We start from the raw sequence: 8,098 nt of genomic DNA, 5'->3' as shown, positions 1-8,098 counted from the left end.
ACAAATGCATCAGAGAAACTTGTGCATTTCAGTAAGGTAAACAGATAGTCCCAACTTACTGAATCAAATGCTGAACCTATATCAAGACTAATAAGTGTTAAATCTTTCTTTTTCCTATTTGCAAAATCAATTAATGTCAAAGTTCTTCTTATATTATCAAAAGTATTTCTATTTACAATGAAGCCCGTCTGATCTATGTCTATAATGCCGGGGATAATTGTCTTCAATCTATCAGCAAAAATACTCATAAACATTTTATAATCAACATTAAGTAATGAGATGGGTCGATATGAAGAACATCTAGTTGGATCTTTATTAGGTTTTAAAATTGGTGAAATAAATGTATATTGCCAAGATGGGGGGGTTATTAACTCAGTTTGGGCCAGAATAAAAACCTTATGTATTAATGAATATGTAGTTTTAGAAAGGATTTTATATATCTCTGGTATAATACCATCATTACCCGGTGCTTTGTTTGATTTAAGCTTATTTATTTGTGTAATAACTTCTGTATATGAAATACTCTTGTCCAATAGTTTAATCTGTTGTTTATTAAGCTTTTTATTCATGTTTGTGGTTATAAACTCCTTTATTTTATCTTTAGGTTCCATGTTAATGTTGTTATGGTTAATCTTGTGAAAGTGATTTCTAAATTCATCCAGTATTTCTGGTATACTAGAAACATTCTTCTTTTCCTTAGAGAAAAGATTTCTTTGATATGGTTTTGTTTATTCAATCTTTTTGTTTTATTTTTAAGTCTATGTAAGTATTTGGGGCTTATTGAATAAGACAAAAACTTGTATTCTCTAAAGTTATTTTAACTTTATGAGTTAAAATTTCTTTGTATTTCTCATTTAGTTTGTTTATTTCTTCAATAACTTTCTTGTCCATAATATTTTCTTTATTATTATGTTTATAAGAGTCTAGTTTACTTTGAATATCTAACAATTCCTTATCCCAAGATTTCCTTTTGTTATTATACCATCTGATACTTTGTCCATATAGATATGATTTTAAGGCATCCCAAACATAGACAATGGAGACTTCAGGAGTATTATTTATGTCTAGAAAATGTTGTACTTCTGAAAGTATATATTCTTTATAGTCTTTTAGCTGAGTTAAGTATGCTGGTATCCTTTTGATCTGAACATTATGAGTATTTTTTATCATGAATTCGAAAACAATTGAGTTATGATCAGATATAGGACATGAAATGATTTTGGAATTAATTAAATCTGTTACCATCTGGTTAGAAATAAAGACCCTATCTATTTTTGAATAAGTTTTGTATCTGTTAGAAAAAAAGGTGTATGGTAATGATTTTGACTCTATCTGATTATTAATATCATTCAAATGATAAGAATTAGCAAAATCATTTAAATGTTTTGCATTAGATGTAATTCTTCTTTTCTTTATAGTGGTAGTATCACTTTCATGTAGTATACAATTAAAATCACCAGCTAAAATAATATCCCCTACAGAGAATGATATGATCTTATCAATATGATGTTTCACTGTATTAATACCAATTCCAGGTATCCAATATACATTAATTAAAGTGTAAGTCTTCCCATTAATTTGTATTGTAACCATACAAAACATTCCTTTGTCATCCTGATAAGACTTAATGGTTTTAGGAATGGGCATACTTTTATTCCATAAAATAGCCACTCCTCTTTTTCTGAGTGTGCTCTGAACTAACCAATACTGTATACTTATTAGTGGCTAGTTTATCAATATCTTTTTCAAGAGATGGGTTTCTTGCAGGAAGACTAGATTGGCCTTGTGTAGATTAATGTATCTTATTAGGCTTGCCCTTTTACACGGATTATTCAATCCATTAATGTTTAAAGAAATTCCTTTTAAAGATGTCATTTGGCATTTTTAAAACTCAAGAATCTTATGATCGAAATAACAAATAACAAGATAAATAATGTTACATCTCCTCTTTTAGGTGTACCTTTAAACATAGCTGTATTTATTAAATCTCTTATGGGATTTTGTATAGGATTCAATTTTGTTTGTAGTGACAATGAGTGTACAAAATATATTGTGGATGTCAAAACTATATACATATAACAATGAACAAGTGAAAATAATGTAAGGATTAAACCTTGCATCCCGCCTGGAGTTGAAAACTCCAACTTAGAGCAGTATTTACTACTCAAGTTAACCCCTACCCTAAGCAGCAGTACCTCAGCTACCACCTTATCAATTTAATACTAGTTATATTTAACTGAGGTTAACAGTTTTCAATTCAATTATCTATCAAGACAAAACTACACATTTGGTAAAACAGCATCATATAAACTAAAATAAACTTTTTTTTTTTTTTTTTTTAAAAACTGTTCATACTATTATATAGATCTATGTAATATATAACACTTGTATTCTAATAGCATTCAAATAATCTTAATGTTAGAAATCAAGAGGAGAGAAAATTATGTTCTAACATTCATTTAAATCAAAAACTTTGGCTAATATGATTCAGACATTACATGCATTAAGATGCATCTATTTTCTGTCATGTGAATTCTATCAACAGCTTCCAAAAAATCTTGAATTGTTTGTATATGAGCATTTACTTAAACTCATTATTGTCAATAGAGTAAAATATTGTATTCATAAAAATTATTATAAATCATATTGCATAGTTATGCAGATTCTCAGAAACACCTGCGTTATTACCTAAAAAAAAAGCCATCACACACATAAACACAGACACACACACATACATATACACACACACATATACACACACACACATACCCACACACACACACACACACACACACACACACACATATACACATACACATATATACATACATACACACACACACACACACACACACACACACACACACACACACACACACACACACACACACACATATATACACATATATCTGATCTCACCGAGCCGTGCCCCTGCAGAGCACCATCCCACTTGCCGTCCCCAGAACAAATCTGTCCGCTTCACACAAAATAATGCACAGCAAACACACACTAGCAACCAGATTTTACAATCATGCTAACCTACTGCTTTAAAATATATCACATGACATTTCTTCCAGAATAGAGTTATAAGATTATTTATTCTTGTCAATCAGATGAATTAAATGAGTTACAGTAAAGTATATGTTTGGGACACAAGTTTTTAACACAGATTATTATGCTACTGTTAAGTAGATTTTCAAAAACATTTAAATAAATGTTTCATTTTCTATGCCTTCAAAAATAAGACATTTACTTACTACAAGAAACTACATCATCTAAACTCATCATAACTGACACATTTTATGAATAGAGTATTTTTCCTGAATCTGTAGTGTGTCAGTGTGATAACCTTGTCAATGTTTATACTAACTGCTTTCAGTTTCTCTGTGAGAATTCTGTGATTTGAAGATTCTGAGGTAACTCAAGGACATTGTGCATAAGACAGCCCACATCCCAGATTGTCTCTCTCAACATTTTGGCGGGAAACTTATTAAAAACTAGTGACAAACATTCATTTAGCAGTGTAAATGCATCTAAACATGACAGAACCTCCACAATGTATTCCACAGATCATCACAGCCTCTATGCAAGTGAAAGTAAACTCAAAATTACCAACAAGCAATAAAACTCAGCATTCTTCTCCCAACTCAATTTTCATACAAATCCTATTATTCACTGTGCCCACACAGTCAAAAGCATTTCTATATATTAATAAAGAAAAGGAAAAGAGAGTAGAAAATAAAAGGGAGTGAGGCAGAAATAAAAAAATGTAAGAGAAAGCTGTAAGAAGTATATACAATGGAATGTCACTTACTGTTTATATTAATAGAGTTAAAAATAAAACATATTATTTACTCTTATTTAGTTCTGATTATTATTAGTTAAAGCATGACAGATTATTTACAAACAAGCATAAGCAGTATAATCAAGGAAGTATAATTAGAAATAGCATTTGAAGAACTTATAAACTTTTACAAGAAATAAATATGTTATTATTCTATTAATGATATTTTCATTACTGTTCTCTCCTGCCCTCCCCACCCTTTACCCACTACATAATCTAAATAGAATGTCATTGTTTAAACAAAGAAAATAATAAAAGAAGAAGGAAAAAAAAGATAAAGATAAAAAATGTATCAAATTACTAACCTTACTTTTTCAGAAAGAAAAACAAATCGAGTCACAGCCTGCCATTAAATCCTCAGGCATTTTGACTGGTTATGAAACAAAACATTTCTTTGCACATAGAGAATAACTTTGATTAAATCTTTTCCAAAATATTTGTGGCTTTCTGGAAATGCAGGAACTATATTCAAAAGATTAATAATGAACTAAAATGATGAGAGAGAAAAAAACATATAACAAATCATTTGTTTTTAGTCTCTTCTTCTTCTCTGAAGTCTTCCAGGAAGCTTCAGTTGCCAATCTCTTTAATGAAGAACTAGCCCATTCCATTTCTTCTATTTTATCCAAAATCCTTTTTTCTTTGACAAACAGTAAAGCAGAGTCTAAATCATCGAAGACCTTAGGACCATCAGGAAGGAAGATTTTAAGCTTGGCAGGAAACAGAAGGTATGTTTTAAACTGTGCTTTTTTAAGTTCCCTTATTAGTGGCAGAAAAACTTTTCTTTTAGCAATTACCATGGAAGAATAGTCATTGTCAAAACGCACAGTTGTCTCATTAAACTTAACAGGAGCTTTAGCCCAAGCAGATTTAAGACCCTTCTCTTTATCAAAAGATGATAGAAATCTAACTATAACTTATCTAGGATAGTTTTTGTTAGAGTTGGTATTAGCTATAGATCTATGTGCTCTTTCGATACCAAAGGAGAATGCTTCTGGTAAATCTAAAGTTTTAGGGAGCCATGTTGTTAAAAAAGAAGTAATATTGTTACCTTCAATATTTTCTGGCAGTCCAAAAATCCTAATGTTATTGCGCCTAGATCTATTTTCCAGGTCATCCAGCTTTGTTTGTAAATGTGTATTTTGTTTCAGCAGAAACTCAATGTTGATTTCCTCTTCTTGTATTTTATTTTCCATGTCATTCACAGCTTCTTCTATGCCTGTCATCTGGATCTTCTGTTGTTGCAGGTCCATATGTAACAAGTCTATTTGTTTTGTAGTTTTTCTATGAAAGTGTCTATTTTAGTATCCATTTTATCCATCTTAGCAGTAAGTTGCTGGACTATAATTATCAGAGATTGAAGTTCTTTCTTGATGCTGGAGTCTTGAGAATTTGTCTTACTGGAACTCATTTCAGACTGATAAACTGACAGGAAAATTTCCAAAGTAATTTCTGACAGGAATATTATTAAGATTTCCTTTCTTTTTTAGATATAGTTCAAGAACTATATAAAACAAACATATTTAGAAAGAAAATTACTTCAAGAATTAATTTTTTAAGTAATTAATTCCTGTCAATGTAATGAAATTGGTGGAGCTGAAGAAATCTGCTGCTATCCTGTGTTCATCCTTGGCCACGCCCAAGAGTAGATGTTTTGATAGATAACTATATATATATATATATATATATATATATATATTAATATTACACTGTTTTATCAAAATGCATATTTAATACAGAGAAATCACTGGTGATACTTAAGTGCAGCCTGATTTAAAATATTTACAGATGAAGAGGTTTGGAAGTGCGGATGGATGAGACTTCTGCAAAATCATTATTTTTATAGCTTTTCCTTCGCTTTGCTTTTGTCAAGTTTCACTTGGATGTATTGAAGAATAATGGGAGTATGGAAGTTTTCTGTTACCTCCATTGTTGTGCAGTTAAAATATTTGCAGCCTCTAAAGTTTGTGCAAGCCTAGATTTGGTGCATACGGTTTGAGACAGTACAGCACACTTTGAAAATAGAACGATGTCTGACCATTCCTAATGATGTTATCAGCCAATTATACTTTTACATTCAGATCCAGACTAAATGTACAAAGGGATTCCAGCTTTAAGAATTTATAAGCTGCTCTGTTCTAAAGATGTGTTGGTCTCATTTTGCTTTTGTTAATATAGAGATTTCTGGTGAGGACGTTATTTCCAAAGATGGAAGATGTCTTGATGTATATTGTATTTGTTGCTCTTGATGTATACTAATATGTTTTCTGAAGGGTAGATCTTGTCATTTGAATAGTGTCAACATTTTGAAGGCATTACAGAAAAAGTAGATGAAGGATATATTATATATGTTACACATCTGAACTCTCTCAAAACTCCTGATGTTATTGAAAATAAGTAAAAAATTAGAGGGTCCAAAGGTCCATGTACCCCTACACCCCCCGCAGTTCTAAATATATTTACTCTGAGTGATTTCTCTAGATACTCACTCTAAATGGTCAGAGATCACTAGATTAAATTCAATTGCCTCAGAAAAACAACCAAACAATACATTGCAATACAGCAAACAATGCTTGTACAGAATGGTCTGGTGGAACAGGCTATCAGTGATAAAGCTCCACTGTTTCCTTTCAATGAGGGTAAAAGTTTTACAAAGATGAACAGTATAAATCATTTCATATTTGCTCCTCATCTTTCAATTACAAATGCGTAAGCAGAGAGATTTATTCAAATCCTTTAGAAATCAGCTGAAGTGAGTAGTCCTTAACATGAAGCTCAGAAGAATGCATATTGAAATGTCTGCACAAGACACAGTGACTCAGTGCTAGCAATCTTGTTTATGTAAAGGAACTTGAAGTCAGGCTTGCACTTACTGAAATATCATGTTTGAGGACAGTATAGAACAACACTTTCTCTGCATGAATGATATGTATCTTTGCAGAACAGTAAATATTAGGACATGATTTTATTAGTAAGGGAAAGCAATGCCACATGTTTTTTATTTTATTTTTTATTTGACATTTAATTACTGGGGAAGTATCAACAGGAGCAATATGGTGCTGCGGTAGCGTTGTCACCTCGCAGTAAGATGCTGTCCTGTTCGATTCTCAGCTAGAGCGTTTTCTGTGTGGAGACATGAGTGAATGGGCGTACCTTCATTGAAGTTGTGTGTCAGGGCCAGTAACTCGGCACGTAAAAATCTACTGCCAATCATTAGCGGACCGGAGTTCCGCTGTGGCGACCTGTAACCAGGAAAAGCCGAAAGACACAACAACACTAGAGACATGCAAAACATGTACATAGATAATTATTTAACTATATCTGAATATTAAGGAGAAAGAAGAATTAATAAAGTACAGGAGGTGCAGAAACAGAAATGTGACAGTAAGAAGAATTTTGTATGCTAAGGAAATTCAAAGCAAGGTGTAGAAGAAGGGGGTAAAAGAAGATGTAAAGATGATGATATAAAAGGAAATAAGAGCAAAATAAGGCTACATGCTAAGAGCCGTAAGAGAGATAGTAGGTGTATAATGGATTGCAGGGTGGAAGGAGTAGGAAAGAAAGGCAAGAGATAGAGAGAATGAAGGAGAAAGAATATAGGAATGGGAAAATAAAAGGGTCAGTTTTACCTGGAGAAGTTGTTTAAATCATTAAAGGTTGATGCTACTTGAGGGATGGTCTGTTGAAAGGTGCTGCCAGTCAGTGTTAACATCACCAAGCATTGTAGTTTCATAGGATATGGAATTTGATTTCCAGTTAAGGATGTTTTTACCTGGAGGCTTAAATAAGGGCAATGATACTAGATTTTTATGACTGTTTGGCTTCAGGGTAGAAATTAGTATTGCTGAGGTGGGACAATGCATGAGGGAGAGAGAGCAAGGTGGTCTGAAAATAAGATGGCTATACTATCAGGATTTTTATTTACTCTGTCAGAGCATATAATATTATAGTCTGGAGAAAGAGTTTTAGAGTCTTTGATGTGTGGCATAAGTCAGGTTTTGGTGAGGATGACAATGTAAGGAAAGTAATGAGAGATCCAGGAGTGGAATTCCGTTACTTTGTTAACTATACTTTGGATGTTCATTGAGAGGTTTTAGGTTTCTTGTGGATACAGATGTAGGAGAGGTAAGGGTGCATGGTACTGATGATGGTTTGAGCTGGGATTAGGCTGTACATCACCACAAAGGGAAATAATTTGGTAATGTAAGTAAAGTAAAGGACATAATGGCAGATTCATATTGGACTTATATTTAA

Source organism: Protopterus annectens, chromosome 11.part0 (genome assembly GCF_019279795.1).
Source record: "Protopterus annectens isolate FY-2018-M chromosome 11.part0, PAN1.0, whole genome shotgun sequence".
In the NCBI taxonomy this organism is placed as follows: domain Eukaryota; kingdom Metazoa; phylum Chordata; order Ceratodontiformes; family Protopteridae; genus Protopterus; species Protopterus annectens.
This window is presented reverse-complemented; position numbering follows the sequence as displayed.